General features: G+C 34.0%; 1 pseudogene; it reads left to right on the top strand.

Annotated features, from left to right (window-relative positions):
- Window positions 1-1,218: 1,218 nt before the first annotated feature.
- LOC122274182 lies at window positions 1,219-20,054 on the top strand (annotated as a pseudogene).
- Window positions 20,055-20,856: the final 802 nt, after the last annotated feature.

Below are 20,856 nucleotides of genomic sequence, written 5' to 3'. Positions count from 1 at the left end.
GAATAAATTTTAAAACTGAACCAGTATATACTGATTTTAAAATTTAAAGAACCGATACCATACCAGTTAAATAATAGGGGTACGTGTAACTGGTCCGGTTTGTCCGATATATTATATAATATATATAATAGAGTATATATTATAGTATATAATAATATAACGATAATATATTGTAGTATATTATAATTGTATTATAGACTATAGTGATATAGTATAATATATAATATAATAAATATTATAGTATATTATAATATATACTGATATTGTATTAGTATAACTACTAATACAAAGATCTACAGTGATAATATATAGTTATTTATATAGGATTTTAAAATTAAAACTTATAATTTATTATATAATACAAAATTATTTTATATATAATTATATATAAAATAAGTATATATTTTTTATTTTTTATTTTATTTTTCTTTAATCATTTTTTAAACATCCTTAACCATTAATAAGAAATAAAAAAAAAGTTAAAAATTCACTAATAGTCATTTCCTTAACTATTAAAAAAAATAAAAATATATAAATAATCATATTTAATTAATGAACATATTTAAAAGTCATACTATCATTTTCTATATATGTATAATATATATTTTAGCCACCGGTATATAAAAATACAAAGACAAACTGCATGTTCGGCCAGATACGGCCACTCCAACAACAAAATTAAAGCGTTTTGAAAATGATATTTTTCAAATTCATTTAAAAGTGAATTATTTATTACGTTGTTAATACGTCCACATGGCGGCCACCTCGGGCAGACCGAACTAAAGAAGCTAGAAAAGGAAGTTTCAGTTTTCTACTCCTTGGGCACGAATGCTACTTTGCATTCATATACAACGCATTAATATATAATTTATTATTTTTATCCTTTTATTTAAATATATATATTTATATCAATAAAAATGATAAATAACTTGTTGATATATATGTGAAGCAGGAAATGATAAGTAAAATTTTTCTAAACATAAATAAACAAAATCGTATTTACTTGACAAAACTCTCTCTCTCTCTCTGTATATATATATATATATATATATATTCAAAGATAGTTTGATCTTTAAATTCGAAGTGCACATTCTTTAAATCTTGGACTTTTATCTTCTAAAGGAATAACTTCATCCATTGAACCATTATCTTCTAAACGTAAGTGGCTGCAATATCACGACTAGTCGCAATCTATGCAATTTTGTAGCAACCAAGTTGGCCAACAAAGCTGTGGAAACCACACCTTTTCTCCTAATCCTAACTCTCCCTTTCTCTGATCACCCTAATCTCTGGCTAGCTCTCTCAGTTGATGGAAAGTGGAATGGCTTTCTCTGCTGAACTCAGGCTCCTTATAACTACTGTTCTGGTCCTAATCTTTATTCCTTCAGCTTCTAGTCTTAAGAATAATCATCACTATTGTCCTCCTTCTTCCTGTGGAAATATCCCCAATATCAGCAATCCGTTTCGACTAAAAAGCGATCCACCAAACTGCGGAGACCAAAGGTATGAGCTCTCATGTGATGACAACAACCATACGTTGTTATATTTACATGGTAGTAAATACTATGTAAGCCAAATCAATTACAACAACTACACAATCAGAATTGTAGACTCAAGTATTCAGGAGGATAATTACTCCTTCATCCCTCGTTATTTTCTAAACTACGGTAATTTGATGTGGCCGGACTATTGGGATTCAGAACCAATATATTGGAGTAGTGCTTGGAATCGGACAGTGCGATCACTATCAAAAGTTGTGGCTATTGTGAATTGTGAAGAGCCAGTGACTTTGGCTTCCTCTTTCCATTTGCACACGACTTCTACGAATTGTTCTAATACCAATAATGGATCTGGGTCTTTTTTCCCACTCTTTATCTCAATATTCCAAACGGTACATATATCTTATTGTTGACCGTGGAGCGAATGTGATGGATGTGGAAGAGTCGTGCACGATAGAGCAAATGTCTCTGACATCATGGCCAGGACAAATTTCTGTTGATCCTAATATTTCGTGTACAGACCTCCACAATTTATTCTCATATGGTTTTGTGCTTTCATGGTACCGACTTTATTGTGGAAGCTGCATCTACGATTATTGCTACGTGCATGCCGATAATCAAGTTTCTTGCCTTGAATCTCGTGAGTAATTAATAAACTTCAGATCAGAATTCTAATGAGATATTATATATATGCTGCTGATCTATCTCGATCTTGAATGCTTCATTATATATGTTGCTTTTGCAATTTAAGTACTTAATTGTTCGGACTTGACTGAATTCTTGGATTTCCCACTCCAACTGTTTAGCATTGTTGTGATATTCTTGGACAACTATTGAACTTAATTATTTTTCGGATGAAAGAGCTTATAATTATTGACCTCATTTTTAATTGAACATTCGCTAATGTGATTCCATTTTTTCCCCTTTTTATCTGTCAAAACATGCAGGATTAATTGATTTCTTACGACGACTGACCGTATTTGCAGGTGAGTTTTCTATCTCAATCATATGATGTAAGTATATATAACCTTGTGCGCGGGCATCAGTGATTTCAAACTGTTGGATTATTAGACATGATCACGTTTTTTACATCTCAGAAACAATGAACAAACTGAAAAGAATATTTGAAAATTTATTAAGAAACTAGCTCCCCACCTCTTCAATGAAAATTTTAAAATTACTTTGTCTACTTTGAACTAGTTTTACAATGAAATTCAACTGTCAAGCCAATGATGTACATATCATTGTAGATACTTAATAAAGGCGTATCATCACACTATTAAAAAGAACATCTACACAACTATTCCACAAGAGTATCATCAATGTCACGGTAATGCCGTGCTAACATATGTGCAGCTTCATTACCCTATCCGTCGTCCCACATGTAAAATTTCAAATTCTACGAAAAAGATGAAGAAGGCTCTATATTTCCATAATTAATGGTTCCCATGGTGAAAAAATATGCATTTTCAAAAAGATGAACTAGTTTTACAAAAGTGATTTTGTACAAGGAAAATGATAAAATAACTACCCATTTACAATTTCTCTACAACCTTTCAAAAAATAATATTTTTTTAATTATTTATTTTAATTTTGATTTTGATTTCATGTGTTCGAAATTTTAAAAAAATATATTATTTTATTGATAAGTTGTAAATGAATTGTAAGGTTATCATCTCCCTTTGTGCAATGATGCAGCATGCGTCAGTCAATTATATATTCTATGAGTTGACTTCTTCTAAGTCAAGATTTTGCCAAGTCATTGTGTAACGACTGATCTTTTATAAAAAAAAATAAAAAATAAATTATATAGATGTAGTTATTATATTGATGCTACATAAACTAGTTATTATATTTATTGCTAACATAACTGAATAGATTTGTTTATACGTACAGTTTTGTTTAAATCACTTTCTATATATAGTTAACTGATCACTTACCTTTATTTCTTTTCTCCATGTGCCGCAGCTTCTCATACTGGATTATTCAAGCCCATCAGTAAGAATCTATATCTCTATGATCTATTTGTCTTCTTTCATATTTTAACCCATCATTATATATGAAAAATTCTATTCACCATCCCCACATTCCACGTACACACTATACTTATTTTTATTTTTTATTTTTTTCTTTTATCAAATATGTGATGTATGGAAGATGAATAGAAGAATTCAATTAGTTTAAAAAGAATAAACCAAAAAAATAAAAATAAAATATTTAAAAAAATAAAATAATATATTTAAATAAATAACAATAAGTGTGGTGTGTGGGAATAATAAGTACAAAAGCTCTTTTTAGAAAAAAAGTTGGCTCCACCTCCAAAAGGTGATTTTCTCATGTTATGCCTAGGTTCTTTTTAAATGGACTGCCCTAGGACTTGCACTTCCTAAACTTGTATATAACATTACTTATATATAAATAAATATTATATATATTTGTAATATTTAGTAATATATAAGGGTTGTTATATATCTACGAGCCAGTTAACATAACATATCACATCTTAAGTGTCTTTTAACTTTGATGAAATTCTATGAAGTCACTTAAAACATGTTAGAACAGATACTGGTAGAGGAGATAATAAGATACAATATGAGCAGTGAAATTTCTAAAAATTAAATAACTACTACCATGAAAAGCTTTAAAAGGCCGATTGTCACGCCCCATACCCAAACCCTTTAACCTGAAACCTACAATAATAAGAACTTAAATACAAAAGCCCTCCAAAATCAAATATTTGAAAATTCTTCCAAGTAAACTAAACTAAACACTAGCAAAGTTTCTCTTAACTTTGACAAATCTGCTTATGCCACCTAACACTAATCTCACATCTCTCTTGTAATTCTGTCATGTGCCATCTATTCCAATTGTCAGTACCTTCAAAATCATTTGAAAAAAAAAAAATTGATGGATATAAAGGGTGAGTCCCCCGAACTCAGTAAGCAATGAATCTAAACTAGTATGTAAACAAGAGCTAGTTACAGAATGTATAAACAGACAATTCTAAAAAATATGACAATTGTATTTTCAAAAGATTTTCATTATAATAATAATATATTCAAAGACCTTAGGAACAAGCCTACTCAAACAGCATCCGAAATAGAAACAGAGAACATCTTTACCCCCATGGTAGAGTTGTGCATATATATCTACTGTTAGTCAAGCAGAACATAAATCACTATTTTGTTACCAAAATGAGTGCATGCAACACATAGGCTATTTTATCCCTATGGTATAGTTGTACAATCTATGGATAGCCAAGCAGAACAAAAAGCAAATTGTCACCAAAGTGATTGTACTCAAAACAGAGACCACTATTTTATACTTTGGCAGAGCTAGAAATCAAATCAGAAAAAAAATCTCATACCTCAGGGTCTATAGATATAATGCAACAATAAAAATATTATACGGATAAGATAGTATCATATAATTGGATCAAAATTTCATATTTCATATTCATATTTTATGCAGTAGAGAAATAGAGTATAAAAATTGCTCATGGCAACACCAGTCATTATAAAATGTCAAGTTTAAATATTCAGAAACAAGGACTAGTGTAGATAGTAACGAAGGCTGCTTTCATGACAAAATATGCAAATTTTTCACAAAACCAACCTCAATCAGTTTTAGGCAACATCTAGTATAGGAGCATCACTTACTTGGACTTTTTGGTACAACTGACTTGTCTCACAAGATAATAGAGCTCAAACCAATCAATACCTAAACAAAATTAGTAAAGTGTATAAGTTAATAGAATTTAACTAGCACATCTACAATAAGACATAACATGCAAACTCCAAAATTTGAACTTTCTATCTCATGACCTAGGGACCTGACTTCCACAGTGGTCTCATAGCAGGTCAAACCTCCTTATGGAAAATCTATTTTTCACAATTTCGCAGTAAAGCACCCAACCAACCAGGTTTTAAAACCATGTTTTTGTACCAATCAGTACCTCACAACTACTCCAAAATTGTTCATGTAATACTTCATTCCAACCCACTTACTTCCATCTCTAAGTCAACAACCAGATTCTCTCTAGCCTCATTGAAACATTAGAACAACCAAACCATTAATCCAATGAGAAACTCAATTGAAACTCCAAAATTTTCCTAGAATTGTCCAGTCACTCCACAAAACAAGTTAGCCATAGCCTTAACATATAAAGAAAAAGAATGTCTTACCACCATATAGCAGTGGTCGGCTGGATTTGGTGACGAGGAAGTGCAACAAAAATATAGTGGTGGGGAGTAGCTGAGCGTGTGGTGCAGGGGCCTCCACTGTTCACAACAGCAATACGGTGGCAACTTTGTTGTGGTGCAAGGCTTGGACAGTGGCGGTGTTGTGTTGGCAGTATGATCGAAGTGTGATTCATGATGGACATAAAAACACCTATTCCCTTAGCATTAAAGTGAAGAATGTCACCCTAGCACCTTGCAGGAAGGGAGCTATTTCTACTCCTGATGGTGAAAAGGGACACACTCTTCTGTCAAAGGCTAGATTCTTAAAAAAGGCAAAAAAGAAAGGCATGGTGTTTGCCTTGGTGCCAAGTGACGACCATGGTGGGATGGACCATGAGATGCTGCCAAAAGTTAAATATATACTATATGAGTTTGTAGATATAATGCCAAAAGACCTTCCCTTTGGCCTTCTCGCCTATGAGATAGTCGGATAGTGGTGACGAGGAAGTGCAACAAAAACATAGTGGTGGGGAGTAGCTGAGTGTGCAGTGTAGGGGCCTCCATTGGTCACAACAACAATACGGTGGCAACTTTGTTGTGGTGCAAGGCTTGGGCGGTGGCGGTGATGGGTCGCAACACAAAATGCGGAGATGAGAGAGAGAGAGAGAGAGAGAGAGAGAGAGAGAGAGTGAGTGATGTAGGGGGATCCGAGCACGAATTTGAGGCCTAGGAGGCTTAGTTGATAGATGCGATATTAAAAGTACTGGACTACTTTGAAAAGGTAGACTGGCGCAAACTTGGTGGGAAGAGATAAAGATAGGGTGAGGAGACTTTGCCTTCGATCAGGTGAGGAGACATAGCCCTCGGTTAGGCGAGGAGAAGTAGCCTTTCTCTGCACATGTGTCTTGGGACACTTCTCAACCCCAAAATCAACCCCTTTTTTTTTACTCCGAATCATTAGTTTTAGTCAATTCTTCCATTTTTCATTTTTCTTTTATGGTAATGTCTATTTTTAATAACGATTTTATTTCAGATTCTTAGGCTAGATTCAAGCCATAATTATCTTATTTCGTATCTATTCTTTGGCCTTAATTACAATTATGCCATTTTTGGTTCGCTATTTAAGCCTGGCTTGTTGGCCTTAATCTCGAAGTTTATCTTAGATTTTCTCACTATCTGTTAATTTTTACAATTGCAATCCCTAGCTTTCATTATTAAGTAGTTGTCAGAATAATCTTCTATTCTGATCTGGCATCAATTCGTATCAAAGCCATAGCTTTTTTCTAGGGTGAATTACTGTCAGTTCCATGGTTGGTGGTAGAGGTTGTGGTCGAGGTGGACAGGTTCCGAATGAGGAAGTCCTCACGATCGTAATGTACAGGATGCGATGATTGCATAGGCAAATAGTAGAATTATCCCAACATCTAGAGGTGCAAAACCTAGAGGGTTAGACTTTTGATCAAGAGTCTGAATCTAGTTTTGTGAATCCATATCACCAGCGTGCTTATTTTACAAGAGTACTGGGTAGGGAGGAGCGAGGTGGAGACCTAGGCTTTAGAGTGGATCTACCAGAAGTTTCTAGTAAGGTAGAGGGCTTCATCGATTGATTGCATGAAGTCGAATGTATCTTTAAATACAAGGATGTCCCAGATCTTATGAAGGTGAAACTAGTTGCCATCAAGCTAAAGCATCGAGTGTTTGCCTGGTGGGAGCAGTTGCAGTGGTCTCAAGAGCGATAGTGTAATGCCAAGATTGGCGATTGGGAGAAGATGAAGAAAAAGATGAAGGGTCACATTTTACCCTTTGGATATACTCAGTCCTTGTTTCAGTGACTTCACACACTAAGGTAGGGAGTAAAATCTATTGATGAGTACACCGAGGAGTTCTATCAGTTGGTGGCCCGTAATGATCTTTCTGAAATTAAAGAGTAATTGGTAGCACGTTACATGGGTGGTTTGTGACATCCTTACAGGATGTCCTCAGCCGTCACTCTATATGGATTGTTTCTGAGGCTTATCAACCTACTCTAGTCGTGGAGAAACAACAAACAAAGTGACTTGCACCAAAGGGCAACCATAGCACATGAGGAGTCTGTCCACAGGAGACTCACCCTACTACGCAGCCTACTCAAGGTCAAAGCCCAAATGCCAATATTTGGTGCTTCAAATGTGGGGAGCCTGGTCATAGGGCAACAGAATGTGGAAAGTTTACCACCCAAAAAGGAAAAAACCTTCTAATCAATAAAGATGACACGGAGGATGTTGAAAACATGGGAGAGCCGATCTATGACGAAGGTGGCGAGGAAGGGGATGTCTTGTACGAAGATGCTAACGAGACCCGAGTCATCATGAAGAGTTTACTAACTCCCAAAAGGGAGTCGGGTGAAGACTAGTTGAGAACTAATATTTCTCACACTACTTGCACTATTTTCCGAGAAGGTGGGTAAATTGATTATAGATAATGGTAGCTGTGAGAAAGTAGTCTCCAAGGAAGCAGTTCAAAAGTTGCAACTCAAGTTAGATAAACACCCGAAGCAATAGAAACTATTGTGGCTGAAGAAGGGCAGTGAGGTCACCGTTGACCAACTGTGTTTGGACTCATTCTCAATTATTCAGAAGTATTTTGACAACACGTGGTGTGATGTGGTATCCATGGATACTTGCCATTTGTTACTAGGCAGGACTTGGTAGTATTATCAAATCGTGATTCATGATGGGCATAAAAACACCTATTCCCTTAGTATTAAAGGGAAGAAAGTCACCCTAGCACCCTGCATGGAGCGAGTTGTTTCTGCTCTTGAGGTTGAAGAGGGACACTGTCACAACCCCACCCTATCAAGAGCGAGACCGTGATCCCATACCTGTTCTTTTTCCTATTATAATAGTAAATTTATTTATAAATGAATGCCCATATTGTTATTAGTATTATTATTTTTTTTTAAAGATAATGTGTGACGGTTCGAATGCATCATGCATAAATTCTAATTTCTAACTGAAAGAAACATCTAATAGACATACCTTTATATTCCTTTACAAAGGACTCTCAGAGTCCGTCATCCATTTATTTAAGATAACTACTTTAAACAAAAAGGGACTCAGTCCCTTCAGTCTTTACAAAAGAAAACTAACTTAAAGCAGGAGGGGTTTCCATTACCCCACTATATACCTTATACCCGAAGGTATCTTGTCTAGAAGTTAACTCAATAAAACATCCCCGTGTGGGGTCCAGTATTAAAACGTAAGAAACATATATCGTCATAAAAAGAAACCAAACTACCCAGGGACTACTAAACGTCGGCCCCTCCCTCCTCAGCAATACTCAGCTCCTCAGTAGATTCGTCTGTACCTGGACGTTTAAAACATAAACACAAAGTGAGTCTAATACTCAGTAAACAGTACACCATGCTGTTAACTTAATAAGCATATAGTAATTTCTTTTGAAAACATAAATCCATAAACCAATACTAATTCTGAGAATACTTCCATGCATATGCTTTCTTTATAACATCATGCATACACTTCTTACTATCATGCATATACTCACTTAATACTTTCATGCAAAATCTTTATTTCTTATTTTCATACATACTTATATATCATATCTTCATGCATACACTTAATTTAATCTTTCACTTTCTTTTGGCCAACACACTATTAAGCCCCGTGTGTTGGGGTTAGCGGTCCTAGTGGACCTGGATTCCACCCGTGGCCACAGGTTAGGAATCCCTTTCTGTCAGGGAGCAGCACTGGGTGCACTACCAGTACTACTTACCCGGCATTGCAATCTGCCCATTTCTTTGATATCATTTCCTTTCATGTGGCCATTACATATTTTCATACATTAATTCATTCATTTTCTTTCTTTGAAATCATCATTTTCAGTATCTTCCTTAGTCCGATGAATATGCATTTATTTTGGAAAATAGCATTTTATGTCATACTTACATATAAATAAAATCTTAGTTATTTCAAGAAGCATGTATGAAAATTTCATGACTTAGAATCTACATGCATGCATTACCATATACACATACAATCAATTATAATCGATAGGATACTTAACAGGGGCTACCAAGAAAGACTTGTACATAATATAAATTCATTTATTCTTTAATTAGAGGAACGTTTGGAAAGAGATAGAGATATATTCTTCCACAAGAGAACTTGGCGAGGGCACATGGTCAAGCTACTTACCTCGATCCGCTGCAATCCCTTTAACTTCATAAAATCCTAATCCAATAAATAACAAGTGTGTTAAAACTCATCCAACATCCTTTAGATCCCATTTTTAACGATCGCTAAAATATTATAAATCTAACGTCGTTTTCTACCCTTAATGTTACTTTAAATAACTACCCTCTCGACAAATCCTTACAAGAGTAACATAAGAAGATAGTTAATTTAGTTAACATAACATCAAAACAGCTCCATATATGCATTTAATCACTTAAAACAGAACATAATTATATATATATATATATATACAAAACACAACATCAAAACAGCCCTATATATATATAATTAATCCCTTAAAACAGAGTATATATGTAGATATACAAAACATAACATCAAAACAGCCCTATATATATAATTAATCCCTTAAAACAGAGCATATATGTAGATATACAAAACATAACATCAAAACAGCCCCATATAAGTACTTAATCCCTTAAAACAGATCATATATGTATATATAAAAAACATAACATCAAAACATAAGCTAAACAATTTAGTTAGCTTCCAAAATCACATTAAAATCAAAGGAGTCAAAATAGGATTTTTACCTTAAGCTCCTAGATTCTTTCAAGAGGTGAAGTGAAGGTCCAAAGCTTGAAGAAAATGAGAGGAGTTTGATTTCTTGAAGAGGAGAAGAAAAGAGGGAAGTGGCGTTGGCTAGCATGGAAAGGAAGGTGAAGAAAACTTGTTCTTCATTTCTTGGGTGTAGACCGACGGCTTGAAGGGGGAAAAGGGACTTAAAAAAAATTGATTTAATTGAACTTATCCCATAAGTCTTCAAGTAGCCGATGGAAAGGAGGTTTCATGCTTATCTCATATGCTTGAAGATGAGCCAATCAAATTTAAGGAAAAACAACTAGTCTTGGTCAAAGCTTGTCTCACATGTTTGCAAAGGTGACTAACGGTTTTAAGATGGATTAAAGGTACCAACAACTTTTAGTAAAGGAGACCTACGGATTCAACATGGAATAAATTAAGGTTTAAAACTTGGTCAAAGCTTCCCTTAGAAGTTATTAAGCTTGATGACCGATGGTTCATAAGAGAAGAAGGCTTAGTTAAATTTTTGGTCATTAAAAGCTTAAGGAAATGGAGGGCTAGGATTAGATTTAGGAAGATAACTATTCCAACTACCAATCCAATGGTGGGAATCATTTGTGCTCTTTCATAAATAATAAAATTATAGGGTTTAAAGAGAAAATACTATAAGGCCTTAAAAATCATGTACTTAATTTATTTTAACAACCCACATAAAAAATAAAATAAAAACACACCCATCTAAAATAAAATAATAAAAATCTTTACATGAACATATTTAACTTAAGGAATAAAATAAAATGACGTAAAGACTTAAGTAAGACTAGGGTATTACAGAAACACTCTTCTGTCAAAGGCTAGATTGTTAAAAGAGGCAAAGAAGGAAGGCATAGTGTTTGCCTTGGTGCCAAGTGACGACCATGGTGGGATGGACCGTGAGATGCCACCAAAAGTTTAGTAGATACTATCTGAATTTGTATATATAATGCCAGAAGACCTTCCCCCTGGCCTTCTCGCCTATGAGATATATACAACACCAGATTGACTTGGTGCCAAGATTTATTTTAACCAACAAGGCAGCATATTGCCTCAGCCCCAAGGAATCAGAAAAATTACAATGTCAAGTGCTAGAATTGTTGGAGTAAGGCTACATTCGTGAGAGTATGAACTCATGTGCAGTTCCTGCCCTCTTGGTACCCAAGCAAGATGGTTCATGGCGAATGTGCGTGGATAGCAGAGCCATTAACAAAATCAACGTAAAGTACAAATTCCCAATTCCCTGTCTGGACTACATGTTGGATTAGTTGCTAGGCTCTAAGATATTTTTGAAAATTGATCTTAAAAGCAGGTATCTCCAGATCCGAATACACCCTAGCGATGAGTGGAAAAAGACATTCAAGATGCAGCACTATCTCTGTGAGAGGTTGGTCATGCCCTTTGGGCTATCCAACGCACCCAGTACATTTATGAGATTTATGCATCAGGTACTACAGCCGTTTATGGGAAAGTTTGTCATCGTCTACTTCGACGATATCCTCATCTACAGTCCAATATGGGAAGCACTTGTAGAACACCTCAAAGATGTTTGCAAGATGTTACGAATGTCAACCGGAACAAGTGTTCCATTTCAACACTCTAATCACGCCCATCGCCGAGTGCCTGAAGGGGCAGACATTTCAATGGTCCGAGGTAGCGGAGACCAGATTCTGATTGGTCAAGCAGAAGGTGATTGAAGCACCAGTTCTGGCACTCCTTGATTTTGAGAAGATCTTCGAGGTGAATTGTGACACTTCCCGAGTGAGGGTATTGGCAGTGTCCTGAGTCAAGAAGGACAACTTGTTGCATTTTTTAGTGCGAAACTATTAGGATCAAGGAAAAACTTCTCCATATACAACTTGGAGTTCTACGCCATTGTACAGTCTTGAAACACTAGCGACATTATTTGATACAAAAGGAGTTCATCGTGATTACTGACCATGAGGCATTGAAGTACATTAACAAGCAACACAAGCTGAGCAGAAGACATGCTAGGTGGGTTGCCTATCTATAAAGTTTCACGTTTTTAATGAGACACCAATCAGGGAGCTTGAACTGAGTTGTGGATGCTTTAAGCCAACAGGTGGCACTTCTCACAACCATTAGTACCAAAGTGGAGGGCTTCGATACTTTCAAAGATTTGTACGCCAAAGATCCGATCTTTAGAAAGATTCTTAAGGAAGTAACTGACGGAGGGTGAAGTGATTTTCTCTTGCACAACGGATTTTTATTCCATCACCTACAGTTTTATATCCCAAATTGTTCCTTGAGAGAGCACAATATACGAGAATTTCATGGTGAGCGACACTTTGGGTGAGAAAAGACTTTGGTTTTAATCATCATAGATTAATACTGGCCCAAGTTGTCCAGTGACATGACATGATTCGTGGTGAGATGTTTCATGTGCCAAAGAGCGAAGGGAACCCTCACCAATGCTGGGCTTTACACTCCATTACTTGTACTTGATGATCTGTGGCATGACGTGAGTATGGATTTTGTCTTAGGCTTACCCAGGACCCAACGTGCCATGGATTCAATCTTCTTCATGGTCGGCAAATTTTCTAAGATGGCCTATCTTGTAGCTTGCAGAAAGACCATGGACGCCACCAAGATCGCCCACCTTTATTTTAAGTAGATTGCTTAGTCTATCACCTCAAACCAGGATACAAAGTTTATGAGTAATTTCTAGAAGAGTTTGTGGGAACAACTCAAAACGAAGCTAAATTTTAGTTGTGCCTATCATCCCCAAATAGATGGGCAAACTGAGGTGGTGAATTGAAGTTTGAGCAACTTCCTGAGAAGTCTAGTAGGTAATAAGCCAAAATAGTTTGACCTCACCTTATCGCAAGTGGAGTTTGCTTACAATTGATCCAAGAATAGAACTACCTGATTGAGTCATTGATATGGCCCTTGTCCCACAGATTGGTTGACTAAATGTCAAGGCCGAGGAGATGGAAAAACACCTTCAAGGAGTACACAACTAAGTTAAACAAGCAATTCAAGCAAGCGATGCAAAGTACAAGGTTCACATTGACAACTGTCACCACCAGATACTATTTGATGTTGGAGATCTTGTTTGGGCTGTACTAACTCGTGATCATTTTCCTATTGGCAAGTATAATAAGTTGAAGGATCTTCCTATTGGACCTTGTGAAGTTCTCCAAAAGATCAACAACAATGCATATAGACTACGTCTTCCCAATCCTGTGAGAACTTTGGATGTGTTCAACGTCATACGCCTCAGCCCCTGCTTTGTCAAAGATGGCGTGAACTCGAGGGTGAGTTCTTTCCAACCCGCAAAGGCTGATGCAGGGGGTTTCGAGTAAGAATTCGAGGCTAAGGAGGCTCGACTGACAGAGACGTTGAAAGCACTGGATTACTTCAATACGTAGACCAGCACAAACCTGGTGAGAGGAGATAAAGATTTGGGCAAGGAGCAGTGGAATTGTGGAAATACGATGAGTATACAAGTTGTACAATGCATGAGAGCAAACCGATGTATGTGATTGATGATGAGACAGAGGACAGCAATATATTAAGTGCTTAGAAAGTCTCTGGAAGACATATGGTGAATGGAAAAAAAATACCAAATAACACATTCGTATGAGACTTTCTAAGCACTAGGACATCAGTGGCTTTGATGCCATGATAAACAAGTTAAAAGGGAATTAAGAGAGAGACGAACTTGTATTTCTTTGTATCTAAATGTACAATAGATTGCCATATATAGGTGAACAAGACTAGAGGAATAATGTAAATACAATAAATACAAAATAAATGAAAGATATTATTTGTTATAGATTAACTATAATAAGCTATATATGGTATAAGTAAGGCATATTACCATGCATATACTAGAATATTATAGATATATTTTATCATAAATATGACAATATTCTAACAAGTCAGACTTTGAAATGTAAATCGCACACATATCCGAGTAAGAATTAATTAACTAGTGCATCAAGATGTAATGGTCCATATATATATATATATATATACAAACACAAACACACACACACTAAGTGTCCCAAAAATATGTGTTCACCAATAATAATCAACAACGAAGCTAATAACATCTATGTAGATTCTATGCTCACTACCGATTGCGCATTGCTCGGCATGTTCTCCACTCATGGTTAGTGATCTCAAGCCGAAGAAACATACCATTAAGTATTCTCATCCTTACACTAACATACATTCATGTTAAAACTTGTTGACATAATATCTTATAATAAATTCAGGCAATTTTTATCTATACTTTAAAATGATTTAATAATTGTTAATATATATTTGTTCTTCAATTTGTATTAGTCCATGTTTGGTAAGATAAATTAGTTGAGACTATCTTATCTAATCTCAAAACTTCTTTCCCAATTATCTCTCAAACACAAAACATTTTTCAATTTTAAATCTTTAACTTTTTTATCTAATCATTATTTAATTATTACAAATTTCCTAAACATCCAAATAAAATACAAAAACAATACAACTTTTTCAAATTTCAAAATAAAAAATAAGATTTAAACAAATTTTAAACTTTAAAATATTTTTATTCAATTTTTTCTCTTTCATTTTCTGAAATCCAATAAAACATCTTAACTTAAACCATTATACTACATTTCACAAAGAATTTCACTACTATTAACATAATTCTCATCTCATATTCTTATACTCAAATATGCCCTTAATGTTCAATTTTTTTCTTTTGGCACTCATTTCAAGGGAAAGAAATTTGAAATGATATTATTAAGGGCGTAACCGGTCTGGTTTTAGACAAAATCTAAGACCGAACCGGTAACACCAATTTTGTATTTTTTTAAAACCAATTATGCACTGGTTATCCCCTAAACCGGTATTTTCGGTTTTATCAACTTCGGTTCAGTTTTTCGGTTTTAATATATTAAGTATATTAGTATTACTAATGTATTCATCAAATTAAAGAAATATGTTGAGAATTTATTAGGTAATAAAATGTATTTAATATACATATATATTATATTTAAAACATATGATCAAATAAATATTCATATTTAAAATTAAAATATTATGTTATAAATTATAATATATTATTTCATACATAATTATATATATTATATATAAAAAATTATATATAATATAAAATATATTATATATAATATTAAAAATTAATAATATATATATAAAATATATGAACCGGTTCGGTCCGGTCTGGTGTTGGAAAACATAAAACCAATTCCATACTGGATTTGATTGGTTTTTAAAATGAATAAACTAATTCTAGACCAAACCAATAGAAAGCCGGACCGAACCAACCGGTCCGGTCTGGGCGGGCCAGTTTTCTGGTTTTTCAGTTTATTTTTATACCCCTAAATATTATTAAAATCACCTATGGTTTCGAGTATATATAACTCATTAGGTATTTAATTCGAGTATAACTTATCACCACTTTAGAAGTGTTCTACCCTATCTAGTACTGATGACTCTTAACTCCATAATTGAAAGAACTCAAATTCTAGCCAACAAAAAATAAATAAATAAAAGGAAAGAATGATTATAGAAGAAAAAACTCAAAGTTCTTCTGCCATCATTACCTCTCACAAAATTTTTATCATCATTCAACTATGTTTTATTTCACATCTATATATTTGGAATATCTTTATTAGTTGTAAGCCTTTTTTATTAGATTCTTTTTCGTCTTTTAATTTGGTTCTATTGTTGATCAAAGCTATATATAGCCCATCATTGGCCCAAGCCCCGTTTGGATTTAGAGTTAATCTCAACTCATCTTATCTCATCTAATCATTACAATTTTCTCAATTTTTAACACAATATAATAAACATTTCAAAATTTTCAAATCCCAAAACATTAATAATATTTTAAAAAAATAATATTCTAATAATATTATATTCAACTTTCACCTTATCTCAATTCATCTCAACTACTCACTATCCAAACCTCATCTCAATCTTTTGGCTTATTGTAGGCTTTGTTGGCTTTGGTTTATTATCAACCTATTGTTAACCAAAGCTCTAGGTTTCATGATAGTTCACCTGTCGGTTACTTCATCACTAATGTCACTTTTATCATCTCATGACAATCAATCAATAAATATGAAGACTAAATTCAAATTTCAAACTAATATTATAATAAGTATAAATAATTAAATCTAACTCTTCTAACCAGTTTAAACTTTTGAAATAAGTAGTTATTTTATATGGTATTAGAGTAGAGATTCTAAATTTGAATCTTGACTCTACACTTCACTCAATTAATTAAGTGATCCACGTGTTAGTCCAGCTTGCTTATTAAGAGATAATCTGAACCACATGTGAGGGTTGTGTTAAGATAAATATAAATAATTAAACTACCTCTTTCCAGTATCTTAACTTTTGGGACAGGAGACGGTTTTAAATTAACAACTAACACTTGGGTTGTTCATTTATATGGGCAATCAGAAGACACAACTCTTGATGTTTTAAACCAATATATAATTAGAGTACAAGTATTAATGGCAATCATCATGTTAGTTACAAATAATGACTCGAAATTACTCTACAGACTTAAATTTGTCCATTTAGTCAATACGACCTCGCATATATAATTAAGACGATTGTACTATAATTTATCCGTACTTTCCTCTATTGCCCGATTCTATTTAGTTGTACCATTATTGATATGCTTAATTCTAAAAATCAAATTAAATTATTTATTTTTTCTCATTTATTTTTTATGAAAGTGATTAGTTTTTTAATTTAATAATGGCCTAATTGTTAATTATTTGTCAAACCTGCAGAGTCCATAGTCTACCAAGTAGATTCGTCGTTACGATATCGTGAGTTTTCTATCTCAGAAAGATATCAGATGTATTATATATAATTGGATGAGTTTTGCTTTGTGATAACACAATTAAGCTATTAGATTGATGTATAATACAATAAGGCTATTAGACTGATGAATGCATTATATGCATGTTGGCACATTAATTCTTTTACTTCTTGTGCAGGTATTTTAATAATTTTCTCAAGTTTATTAATTGGATTACTGCTCGGTAAGCATCTCATGTATCTCTATCTTTTTATCTTTTTAATTGTTTTAGTAAATTAATCATTTCTTAAACTACGAAACAAAAAATAGTTCGACATCAGTATTAAATTGACATTAAAAATAAACACTGTGCGAAACCACAAGAATTTTGAAATGGAAATTAAAAGAATAAGATCACTTTCGTATAATTACTTTTGTGTTTTCATTCTCAGAATGGCATGTGGCAATCAGTGTATTAGTTGCTCCATTTGTGATTGTATTTTTGATATATAAATGGCGAATGAGGCACTTATCCATGTACGACAATATTGAGGAATTTTTACAAACCGAAAATAACTTCATGCCAATAAGGTACTCTTTCTCAGAAATTAAGAAAATGACCAAAGGTTTTAAAGAAAATTTGGGTGAAGGAGGATTTGGCACAGTATTTAAAGGAACACTTCGAAGTGGACGTCTTGTAGCAGTAAAGATGTTAAGCCAATCCAAAGCAAATGGGCAAGATTTTATCAATGAAGTAGCGACCAGTGGAAGGATCCATCATGTGAACATAGTGCAGCTCATTGGTTTTTGTGTTCATGGTTCAAAGCGTGCCCTTATATATGAGTTCATGCCCAACGGATCTCTAAACAAGCATATTTTTTGTCAGAGGCAAATATCCTCAACTACAATAAAACATATGATATTGCTTTAGGAGTGGCTCGTGGGATTGATTATTTACATCAAGGATGTGAGATGCAAATCTTACATTTCGACATTAAACCTCACAACATTCTTCTCGATGAGAATTTGAACCCCAAGGTTTCGGATTTTGGCTTAGCAAAATTGTACCCTGTGGAAGATAGTATTGTTCCTTTGACTCATGCAAGAGGAACGTTAGGATACATGGCTCCTGAAATGGTTTACCAAAACATTGGAGGCATTTCATATAAAGCTGATGTCTATAGCTTTGGAATGTTGTTAATGGAAATGGTGAGCAGAAGAAAGAACTTAAATGCATTTACAGAACATTTAAGTCAAATTTACTTCCCCACTTGGATATATGATCAGTTTCATGATGGAAAAAATATAGAAATACAAGATGCTACTGAAGATGAAAGGAAAATATGTAAGAAGATGTTGATAGTTGCATTATGGTGCATACAATTGAAGCCTAGCGATCGTCCATCAATGAACAAAGTTGTCAAAATGCTTGAAGGAGATGCTGAATGCTTACAAGTTCCTCTCAAGTCTCTCCAACCATCACCAAAGAGAGAGATAAAGGGTGCTAGAGATAATTCAAATCAAAATTCATCGTCAATTTAGTCACACACCCTTTGTACTCAGAAAGTTTGTAAGTTGGCCTCTAACTTACTCTTTGATATTGTTTATATGGCTTTGTACAAATAACATATTCATTTTATAAATGTTATTTTCATCATAAATTGTCTAATGATACATTATGAGCATTCGGTCACTTGGATGACATGTGTTGATTATTTTTTAATTTTGCATGAACATGTACTATTGAGCATGATACAAGAAAATATGTCATTTTTGTATGAACCATATTATATGTTAAGAAAAGAATCACACGTTGTGAAATTTGTTTTGTCTTGAGCATAGCATGAGAAACATTTTTGTCACGACACAATGCTATGATGGAGAAATATCCTAGTGAAACTCTTTTATTCACTCTGAAGTGATTAAAATGACATGATAACCTCTGAGTTGACAAGGACCAATCAACGAGTTTCGACTAGTTCCACTTTAAAGGATCCCAGGGCAAAGTCAAGTTATGGCATCTAATGCTGGTGTGTGCATATGTTATGAAAAGTTACCATCAATGCATTGAAAGTTATATCTGAGCAACTTTGATGACATAGTATCAACTGAAGTTGTGCTACGGTCTCTGGTAGGTACTCACAGTGCAAGTGGAGAGCCCTGATGATACTGTATGTTAATGATGGTTCTAATAAAACAAATGGTATGTTTTGAAAAGATGAAGTACGGAATGTTCTTTGTAAGAAAATTTGCATCAAAGCTTTTCATGAAAGATTGTGAGGAATCAAGATGAGAGACAAATACAGTTTTTTACATATCTTGCATGCATGCATTATATGTTTATTATCAGTCATATTACTATTATCTATGTGTATATTAGTTGTTAAATTACTGAGATTTCAAAAAATCTCATTATAGTAGTCTCAATTACCATTATAAGATAAAAGATGTGACAAGTCCAGAAGATGGTGATGAATTCCAACCCCTGGCTAAGGATGATTAAGGATAAGCCAGACCCTGACTGTCAACAAGAGTTAATTTTGATGTTCCTGGAAATGGTCATGTTCACCATTCAATGCATTTGAGAGATGCTTTGAAATTGTTTTTGTTTTGAAAGCTCTTGATGAACCCAATTTGTAATAAGGAGATATAATCTCCATAACAATGTTGAACTATTGCCTAGGACTTGGACATCTACTAAGTAGGGCATTAATTATGTTTTAATTAAGCATTGGGATGTTTAGTTCATTTTGGTGCAAAATGTTTTACAAGTTGCCTTTTTTATTGCGAATTATTGCATACAGTTAGAAGAATGCTAGGATACATTACATGTTATGTGTCATGGATGGGAGTATGTAGCCTTGTGTTACATGTCCCAATGCTCCAAGTCTTCGTTCTATCCAAAATCAAAACTTAGGGGTTGTCACAAGGTGGTATCAGAGCAATTACATCTTTGGATAAAATCACATGTCATGGCGATACTGTACCAGAATGTTGGTTTGAATCATTAATTCGATTAGGCTTGAATTGTTAAATTTTAAAGCTCAATTTGATGTACACTTATCTCAGGATTTGGAAGCTTAAAGCGAAATGGTACGTGATAGATGAGAACAAAATGACGGTGGATCAATAACCAAAGAGAGAAAGATCATTCGTTGGATGGAGGACACATGTTGGTGAATGCAATCCATCGAATGACTAAAACGTGAAAACAACAATAGGAGTTGTTTCTTAAACAAAATCAACAGGAGCAACAATATTGGATTGAAAGACAAGAGAGAGCCGAAAATAGAGGCTACTCCTTTGAATGATTCTAGTATGCATGAAATATCCAAATTTCATGGGTACATAAGGACCCATGAAAACAAATAAATAGTCATTAGATCTCGATAGGATGTTCGAGATCAATGGATGCATCGAGGAACAAAAAGTACGATATGCTAGACATTTATAAAATAAGTGTACGACAATTGTTTTTTAAACTTTTATCTGCCTCTCTCTTCTATTTGTTATTTTCATTTCTTTTCTTCTTTTTAGTTGTAACTATGACAATTCTTTTCCATTGTTGCTATCATCTAAAATAT

Source organism: Carya illinoinensis, chromosome 8 (assembly GCF_018687715.1).
Source record: "Carya illinoinensis cultivar Pawnee chromosome 8, C.illinoinensisPawnee_v1, whole genome shotgun sequence".
Lineage (NCBI taxonomy): Eukaryota > Viridiplantae > Streptophyta > Magnoliopsida > Fagales > Juglandaceae > Carya > Carya illinoinensis.
Note: the sequence above shows the minus strand (reverse complement) of the source record. Positions and strands in the feature narration are given on the sequence as shown.